We start from the raw sequence: 10914 nt of genomic DNA on the forward strand, positions 1-10914 counted from the left end.
ATAAGATATCTCATAAACTATATAAAAAATCTATTAATTTTGTTTAGTATCTTAAAGTTAGAATAAATAGTAAAACGGCTTGCCATACCAAAAGATGAACCGGGTTGACTTATGTGATCTAAAAGAGTAAGATCCTGCAGCACTAGTAACATTATTGTTTAGCCATGTAATAAATGCTTATCAATGTATTTTTGGTTTGTTTGTATTGATAAAAAAAAATTGTAATACATGTAAAAACCAAAACTGATCCGTTCTGTCGATAAACGTCAAATGTATCAAAAATTATGGCACTTAAAACACAGAAAATTTGTGGAAACGATTCATGCCCTAAGACCCAAAAGAAATCAAATGCCCGATAAATTAGAAAGATTACTCCTAGAATTCGAGAAGGAAAATATGTGATTAGGTACGAAGTGAAATACCTTTTCTCTATAGAATATATTAGTGACTACTGTGGATAGTAAACTTTAAATTGACAGTAAGTAGCAAATAAAAGTTATTTCTAGTATAGTTACATGTATGCTCATATTAAACTGTTAAACACGAAAATAAATGAAAATAATGGGGGAAAGGGTTTTGGAAAAAGGGGCCATCTTAAATAAATTGTCCTGTCCCTAAGTACCTAAGTATATTACATTTTGAAACATATTGAAATAATTTCTTGAGAGTAGGTCCGATAAGACCGCTTTTGGACCCAAACATTTAGCAGTTTTACAAAAGTGTTACAGCTATTTATCGGAAAGTAGAATACTTCTGCTACATAAATATGGGCGAGTTTTGACAATACAATGCACACATATCGGGTTCTAGCATCATTAAGTCATGCTTTATTAATTTTAGACGGTTTCCGACTTCAATGGAAGTGGGCGCATTTGTGTTCATTCTTAATATTTTAAAGTAAGTTGTATTTGATGATAATACATAACATATATTAATATGATGAATACAATCCTTCGATCACTTTAATTGCGGTCTGGAGCTGGCATGTCAGTAACTGATTGTAGTCCTTTGTTAATTTATGTATCATTGGTCATTTTGTTGAGTTTCTTTTGTTACCTATTCTGACATAGGACTCGGACGTCTTTTCAACTGAGTTTTACTGTGCGTTTTGTTGTGTGTTTGTTTTTTTCTACATTGGATAGGGGTAAAGGGGGAGGTTTGAAATCTCAAAATCTATGTTTAACCCCGACGCATTTTTGAAAATGTAAGAAGAGTTACCTATGAAAGAAAAGAAACAACAGCTTTCCATATACGCACATGTAAACAGAAATAAAATTACTTCAATCATAATGACAAGATATTCATTATTGATTTGTAGCAGTCTTTGTCTTGTCAAATTGATTATGCAGTTTGTATATTCTAATTGTAACATCTGTAATCTATAACTCAACGTTTATTAATCACTTCTTCATCAACAAACAAATTTATTAGATTTCAGTAGCAAGTTTTCTTATCTTTTTTTAAACAAGTTAAAATGAGTGGAATGTGAAAATCTTGAATAACAGGTGAACTGGTACTTTTCTAAACCCAACACCATAGACAACAACTCAACCAAAAAGAAGAAAAACGTCGGAAGGAAACTTTAAACTATATAACATATCTTATTTAATTTATTAGACTAATTAATATCTCTTATAAACTATATTTTATTAACTATATAAGATAGTGTTAAAATATATAAGATGTTTTATTAATTATCTGTTATAAACTATATAAGATATTTTATAAACTATGTATTATAAACTATATAAGATATCTAATAAACTGCATAAGACATCCTGTCAGCTATATAAGCTATCTTATAAACTTTATAACCTATTTTATAAATTTTATAAGATATCTCACAAACTATTTAAGAAAATTTATACATTTTGTTTGATATCTTTAAGTTAGAATAAATAGTAAAACGGCGTACTATACTAAAAGATAAACCGGGTGGACTTAAATGATACAAAAGAGTAAAATCCTGCAGCACTAGTAACATTATTGTTTAGCCATGTAATAAATGCTTATCAACTTGAATGTATTTTTGGTTTGTTGGTATTGATAAAAAAAAAATATGCATTGTAATACATGTATATGAGTAAATTCAAATGTTATGAATACTCCAAAAGACAGTTATCCAACACTCAATAACTAATTTGTTAGTTTATTCTCCAATTACAAAAGTTCATATTTCTACTTACAACAAGACAAACATTTTTCTAAGTTATGAAAGAGAGCTGATTACTGAATTTTTTTCTGGATTTGGTTGATCTGAATGTATTGAATTGAGTCTGAAATTTACTAACAGGACTTGTGTTTCCTTACAAATATCTAAGTATACATGTTTGTATAGGGTGCAAGCTGAAGAAAGCCTCCGGGTGCTGGAGTTTCTCGCTGCATCGAAGACCCATTGACAGCAACTCAACCAAAAAGAAGAAAAACGTCGGAAGGAAACTTTCAACTGTATAACATATCTTATTTAACTTATTAGACTAATTAATGTCTCTTATTAACTATATTTTATAAACTATATAAGATAGTGTTAAACTATATAAGATATTTTATAAACTATCTGTTATAAACTATATAAGATATTTTCAAACTATATGAGATATTTTATAAACTATGTATTATAAACTACATAAGATATTTTTTAAACTATGCATTATAAACTATATAAGATATCTTATAAACTGCATAAGACATCCTGTCAGCTATATAAGCTATCTTATAAACTTTATAACCTGTTTTATAAACTTAATAAGATATCTCATAAACTATATAAAAAATCTATTAATTTTGTTTAGTATCTTCAAGTTAGAATAAATAGTAAAACGGCTTGCCATACCAAAAGATGAACCGGGTTGACTTATGTGATCCAAAAGAGTAAGATCCTGCAGCACTAGTAACATTATTGTTTAGCCATGTAATAAATGCTTATCAATGTATTTTTGGCTTGTTTGTATTGATAAAAAAAAATTGTAATACATGTAAAAACCAAAACTGATCCGTTCTGTCGATAAACGTCAAATGTATCAAAAATTATGGCACTTAAAACACAGAAAATTTGTGGAAACGATTGCCTAAGACCCAAAAGAAATCAAATGCCCGATAAATTAGAAAGATTACTCCTAGAATTCGAGAAGGAAAATATGTGATTAGGTACGAAGTGAAATACCTTTTCTCTATAGAATATATTAATGACTACTGTGGATAGTAAACTTTAAATTGACAGTTAGTAGCAAATAAAAGTTATTTCTAGTATAGTTACATGTATGCTCATATTAAACTGTTAAACACGAAAATAAATGAAAATAATGGGGGAAAGGGATTTTGGAAAAAGGGGCCCTCTAAAATAAATTGTCCTGTCCCTAAGTACCTAAGTATATTACATTTTGAAACATATTGAAAGATTTTCTTGAGAGTAGGTCCGATAAGACCGCTTTTTGACCCAAACATTTAGCAGTTTTACAAAAGTGTTACAGCTATTTATCGGAAAGTAGAATACTTCTGCTACATAAATATGGGCGAGTTTTGACAATACAATGCACACATATCGGGTACTTGCATCATTAAGTCATGCTTTATTAATTTTAGACGGTTTCCGACTTCAATGGAAGTGGTCGCATTTGTGTTCATTCTTAATATTTTAAAGTAAGTTGTATTTGATGATAATACATAACATATATTCATATGATGAAGACAATCTTTCGATCACTTTAATTGCGGTCTGGAGCTGGCATGTCAATAACTGATTGTAGTCCTTTGTTAATGTATGTATCATTGGTCATTTTGTTGAGTTTCTTTTGTTACCTATTCTGACATAGGACTCGGACGTCTTTTCAACTGAGTTTTACTGTGCGTATTGTTGTGTGTTTTTTTTTTCTACATTGGATAGGGGTAAAGAGGGAGGGTTGAGATCTCAAAATCTATGTTTAACCCCGACGCATTTTTGAAAATGTAAGAAGAGTTACCCATGAAAGAAAAGAAACTACAGCTTTCCAGATACGCACATGTAAACAGAAATAAAATTACTTCAATCATAATGACAAGATATGTATTATTGATTTGTAGCAGTCTTTGTCTTGTCAAATTGATTATGCAGTTTGTATATTCCAATTGTAACATCTGTAATCTATAACTCAACGTTTATTAATCACTTCTTCATCAACAAACAAATTTATTAGATTTCAGTAGCAAGTTTTCTTATATTTTTTTAAACAAGTTAAAATATATATAGGAGTGGAATGTGAAAATCTTGAATAACAGGTGAACTGGTACTTTTCTAAACTCAACACCATAGACAACAACTGAACTGAAAAGAAGAAAAACGTCGGAAGGAAACTTTAAACTATATAACATATCTTATCTAATTTATTAGACTAATTAATATCTCTTATAAACTATATTTTATTAACTTTATAAGATAGTGTTAAACTATATAAGATGTTTTATTAACTATCTGTTATAAACTATATAAGATATTTTTAAACTATATGAGATATTTTATAAACTATGTATTATAAACTACATAAGATATTTTATAAACTATGCATTATAAACTATATAAGATATCTTATAAACTGCATAAGACATCCTGTCAGCTATATAAGCTATCTTATAAACTTTATAACCTATTTTATAAACTTTATTAGCTATTTTATAAACTTTATTAGCTATTTTATAAATTTAATAAGATATCTCATAAACTGTATAAAACATCTTATAAATTTTGTTTGATATCTTAAGGTTAGAATAAATAGTAAAACAGCTTGCAATAACAAAAGATGAACCGGGTTGACTTATGTGATCCAAAAGAGTAAGATCCTGCAGCACTAGTAACATTATTGTTTACATCCAAAAAGGTCAGATCCTGCAGCACTAGTAACATTTTTGTTTACATCCAAAAAGGTCAGATCCTGCAGCACTAGTAACATTATTGTTTAGCCATGTAATAAATGCTTATCATTGTATTTTTGCTTTGTTGGTATTGATAAAAAAATATTGTAATACATGTATATGAGTAAATTGAGATGTTATGAATACTCCAAAAGACAGTTATCCAACACTCAATAAATAATTTGTTAGTTTATTCTCCAATTACAATAGTTCATGTTTCTACTAACAATAAGACAAACATTTTTCTAAGTTATGAACGAGAGCTGACTACTGAATATCTTTCTGGATTGAGTGAATCTGAATGTATTGAATTGAGTCTGAAATTTACTAACAGGAATTGTGTTTGATTACAAATATCTAAGTTTACATATTTGTTTAGGAGGCAAGCTGAAGGAAGCCTCCGGGTGAAGGAGTTTCTCGCTGCATTGAAGACCCATTGGACTTCGGCTGGTGTCTGCTCTATGATTGTGTTGTTGTCTCTTTGACACATTCCCCATTTCCATTCTCAATTTTTTTGTACAATATATAAAATATTAAATAACATATTTGATGTCGTTTTATTTATCGAAATATATATAACATGAATACAAATATACAACTTACATAATGGTTTATATTCGAGGACCGCGAGAATTTACGACAGCTTAACGGGGACATTAAACGATTTCCTACGTATCTTTTCACTCCAGTTAACTATGAAAAACATGCTTTGTATCTAATCAAATTTAATATATTTTTTGGTGATTTTAAAATTATTTGAATATCGAATCCGATTGCTACCATCCCGCTTCCATATTGAATATCGAATAACGAATAACGAACCGGCTGCTAATTTCAGACACAGTTTTGGTATGGTCAGTTGCCTTTTAAATCTGTTGAGTGCAAATATTATATGTTATTCAGGTCTCAGACAGGGTATATACTGTGACATTCCCGGCTTAGAGTTTATATCCCCTGAGCCGAAGGCGAAGGGGATATAAGCACTAAGCCGGGAATGTCACAGTATATACCCTGTCCGAGACCTGAATTACACATATATTACGGATTACCCCTGACTTAATGTTATTTTCCAATGCAGGTATTTGTTGGCAACACATATTGAAAAACCCAACCTGATATTTTCGGCATACGTGAAGGATTTTCTAATTTGCTGTGAACATAATTTTATCGTGTATATTATAATTTATAATAACACCTAAAACATTAAATTTAAGTATTAAAAGTGTTAATTGCGAAATGTTGTACTACAAATGTATTATTGACTGAAGCACGTCATTATTTCCCCTCTGTGAGCCTCTGACAGTCTGATAGCTTTTGACTACGTCACATAGTAACCGGTGTTATGATGACGTTTCTGGGGTTCCAATTGGGGATAAAAACGTCGTATATACCCCGGCAGTTTCCTGAATATATGCTGACATCTCTGTGTTGTTATCCAATCACAAACCTCGACACATTTGTAATCCGTAATATAGTGTGGTATGACAAACATTAAGCAAGGTGGGTCAAATACATAAATGAAACCGGGTGGAAGTTGGCATCATATAACAGCACTCGGTTGTCAATTTTGTAAGAGTTGTTAATTTGAGGTCTTAGGACTTCAACAATAAATAACATTAGTCTCAAATAACGACGCTATAAAACACAATTATAAAATAATATTATACTAGTGCAGAGAAAGATAACTCTGACATTTTTTTTGAACAAGTACATTGCACTGTACACCATTCTAAGACAAATAACATTCTCATTCTCTTGTATCTGTCTCAAAAACTCAACTTAAACTTGTGTCTTACTACTATTAGTTTGTGCATCTCATTAACTTAACTGCGATAAATATTCTAATAGCATCTAGTACATGTTCTATTATTTCCTTTCAAATGATATGAGAACTAAAAGATATCAAAAGTTTATTTAAATTCACAAGTAGGAAATACACGTAGAGAAAAAACGAAAGTAAAGAACAACATGACACACACCAGTAAACCAAACATACCAAAAACCGAAGTCTGAGCAACCAGAACCCAACCAAAACAAGGGGTAACTTCATGTGCTTGGAATGGAAATCATATCTTGCTCTAAATGTGGTGGCACGCTTGGCTTACATAAGTACAAACCGGTTAATAAGTCTCAAACATACCTCAATGTGCCCGTGGTTGTTTATACATTCTGCACACTTTAATGTGATTGTTAAATAATGACATGCAGTAAATGTTTAAGATTTATTTAATTGATATTACTCCGTGTTTTTGTTCTTCAATTCATAGTTCATAGTTTCATAGTTTATTAAAGAAAACTCAGCCGCAGAAAACTGCGTAACAGGAGCATATTATACACAATATTAATTACAACATAGTTCATTATACAAACAGTATACATTTTTTAATTTTACATCTTCAGAAATAAGTCTGTTTTTATTACAGTTTTGAATAAGGCAAGCATCTTTTCTACCTTTTGAATAAAAATTGACGGCTTAGACAGCACATTACTATTACAATATTTAAGCATGTCAAGTACTTTTTTTTCATTTGGATATTTTGAATACTATGGAGGTATGAACTTTCCCCTTAAATCCTTAACTTCACAATTGACACATTTACATAAATAGTGGTATACATCCCCAAGACCAGATTTACAAAGAGGACAAATTCTCTCATTTCGTGGTACATTTCTCCATCTTCCTGTTTCGATGGGAAACTTTGTATTGCATACCCTTAATTTACATATACATGTATTTACTCTATGACCCCGCCTTCATTTTAAATTCACAGTTGTTGCATGACCGTCAGTTTGTAAAGAATTAATCTAAAATCGGTTGTATATGCTGTCTTAAAATTGCAGTTAGTAGAGATTTATTTGTCTCCGTGTTAAAGGCAGTGGAGGATTCGGGGGGATGGAGGGGGGGGGGCGTAGAGGGCGTACTTGCACTTTTTTTATATTATTTTCCGTGATTTTAGCAAAAAAAAAGTCGAAACAAATTTCCTTTACGCCCCCCTTTTGAAAATCTTGGATCCGCCCCTGGAAGGCACCATGGTAACTTTGAGATGAAGAATAACAAGAACTGCTCTATTCCTATTGTTATCTGTTGTTTGTTGGTTTTTTTTATTTTATTTTTGCCGTGCATGTGACATGGTTCGGATCTTTTCTAATATAATACTGTATATTTGCTACAAGACGCTTAGCATCTTGCAATGTATTCTACCAACCATTTGATAAAGGACTGAAGTATCTCACCAACATTTGTTATACATACTGTATACATACTATATATATTTATAACCCGTAATGAATGTATAATCACTCAATAGAAAAAATAAGATGATTGCCAATGATACAACTAGATATAGGAAGATGTGGTGTGAGTGCCAATGAGACAACTCTCCATGGCATCCAAATTGCAATTTTAAAAAAAGTAAGCCATTATAGGTCAATGTACGGCCTTCAACACGGACCCTTGGCTAACACCGAACAACAAGCTATTAAGAGCCCCAAAATTACTAGTGTAAAACCATTCAAACGGGGAAACCAACGGTCTAATCTATATAAAAAAACGAGAAACGAGAAACACGTATAACTGTCCACAAGAGACCAAATGACAAAGATATTAACAACTTTAGGTCACCAAATGTGCTTTCAACAATGAACATAGCTTACTTAGACATACCGCATAGTCAGCCATTAAAAGGCCCAGCAATGACAAATGTAAAACAATTCAAACGAGAAAACTAACGGAATAGTTTATGTACAAAACAAATGAACGAAAAACAGATATGCAACACATCAACAAACGACAACAACTGGATTACAGGCTCCTGACTTGGTCAATTCACATACATACAGAATTTGGCGGGGTTAAACTTGTTAGCGGGATCTCAACATTCCCCCTATTCTTGGGTAGCGGTGTAAGCTCAAGACAATATTTTGATATCACACGTTACAATAACGTTTTATTTATTATATAAACTATGTATTCAAGCATATTGGGTTCCAACATATTGTTCTTGTTTTTAATGATTGATCAATTGATTGTTGGTTGCTTAAAATCAAGTTTACAAAATACATGTAACATGTACAGTGGAGATCACTTCTAACCTCTCATTAAATCTGTCAGAATCTGTCAGGAGAACTGTTCTAGGACAGTACGTAGAACTGTCAGCCTGACACCTTTTAGTCAGTTCTAGGTTAGAACTGTTCTAGCTAGAACTGATTTGGTCAGTTCTACCTAGAACTGATTTGGACAGTTCTACCTAGAACTGATCCTGACAGTTCTACCCTAGAACTGATTTGGACAGTTCTACCTAGAACTGATCCTGACAGTTCTACTCTAGAACAGTTTTAGTCAGTTCTACATTTACTTCTAGAACAGTTCTGATTACAAATTCTACGGCTAGAATACATTTATAAATTCTACAGCTAGAATTGATTTATAAATTCTACGGCTAGAATTGATTTTTAAATCCGACGGCTAAAATTGATTTATAAATTCTACGTCTAGAATTGATTTATAAGTTTGAAGAACTCTTTGTCTAAATATAAAGGCTTCGGCAAAATAGCGATTAATATTATAAAGAGTTTTGCTATTTTGCCGGTTTTATTTCAAATTTTTCGTCGACAAGAGAACATGTTTAACCCCGTCATATTCTGCATGTATGTGGCTGTTCCAAGTCTGGAGCCTGTTATTCAGTGATTTTCTTTTGTTGATGTGTTACATAAATTATTTGTTTTTCTTTCATTTTTGAACATAGATTAAGCCGTTAATATTGGGAAAAAGGGGGGGGGGCATTTTTATTTCAATTGTTTTACATTTGTCATTTGGGGAGTCAGGATAGCTCATTTTACATAAAAAAAATTATCTGACCTTAATCTTTGTGTAATATGCTATTCTGGCCCAAACCACCAGGGACGGATCCAGCAGTTTTAAAAGGGGGGGGGGGTCCAACTAAATGGCCTCATTCAAATGCATTGATCGTAAAAAAAAGGGGGTCCCCCACCGCTCTGGATCTGCCATTGAGCCACTATTAACTTAAACTGATCATATTTGATTTCATCATATAAATCTAAATACATTTAGCTGCAAACTGCAGGAATCCAGTTTATATCAGTTAAATATCAGTAGTTTTCATACTTCAGACTGAGTTGTGTAATAAAATATTTTGACCGCACCAATCTAAACTGACCTTATTTGCTCTTTCTTTCTACAAATCTGCTTAGTATATAGCTGCACAGTAATTCAGTTATAATTTTAGGTCATGAGGGACTATAATATACAAGTTACAGCAATATTGGAAAACAATGACTTCAAAATTTTGTTTGCATGAATTTATAGTGCTAGCATATCCTCTTTTTATTCAAAGTATTGAATCGTAAACAAATATCAGTAGTTTTCATACATCAGACTGAGTTGTGTAATAAATTCGTTTGACTGCATCAACCAAAAATGACCATATTTTCTTTTTGTTTATGCAAGTCTATATAGTTGGACAGTACATCAGTTATAATTTTAGGTCAAGAGGGACTGTAGGTTATAAATAACTGCAATATTGGAAATCAACAACCACAAAAAAAATTCGCATTGATTGAAAGTGCCATCATTTCCTACTTTTATTCAAAATATCGCATCAGAAACAAACATCAGCTAGTTTTCATACCTCAGACTGACTCATGGAACAAAAATATGTGTCTGGGCAACAACAACCCAACCATAGAGCAGACAACAACCGATCACGATGGATTGTATAATTCAAATGACAGCGTGTCCTCTTTTTATCCAAAATATTGAATTGTTAACAAATTTCAGAAGTTTCGATATATCAGACTGAGTCGTTTTAATAACAAAATTATTTAACCGCATCAACCAAAACTGAACATATGGGACCTTTTATAGCTTGTTGTTCGGTGTGAGTCAAGGCTCAGTGTTGAAGGGCGTACATTGACCTATAATGGTTTACTTATTTTTAAATTGTTATTTGGATGGAGAGTTGTTTCACTGGCACTAACACCACATCTTCATGATCTTCCTATATCTATATA

This window comes from Mytilus trossulus, chromosome 9, assembly GCF_036588685.1.
Source record: "Mytilus trossulus isolate FHL-02 chromosome 9, PNRI_Mtr1.1.1.hap1, whole genome shotgun sequence".
In the NCBI taxonomy this organism is placed as follows: Eukaryota; Metazoa; Mollusca; class Bivalvia; order Mytilida; family Mytilidae; genus Mytilus; species Mytilus trossulus.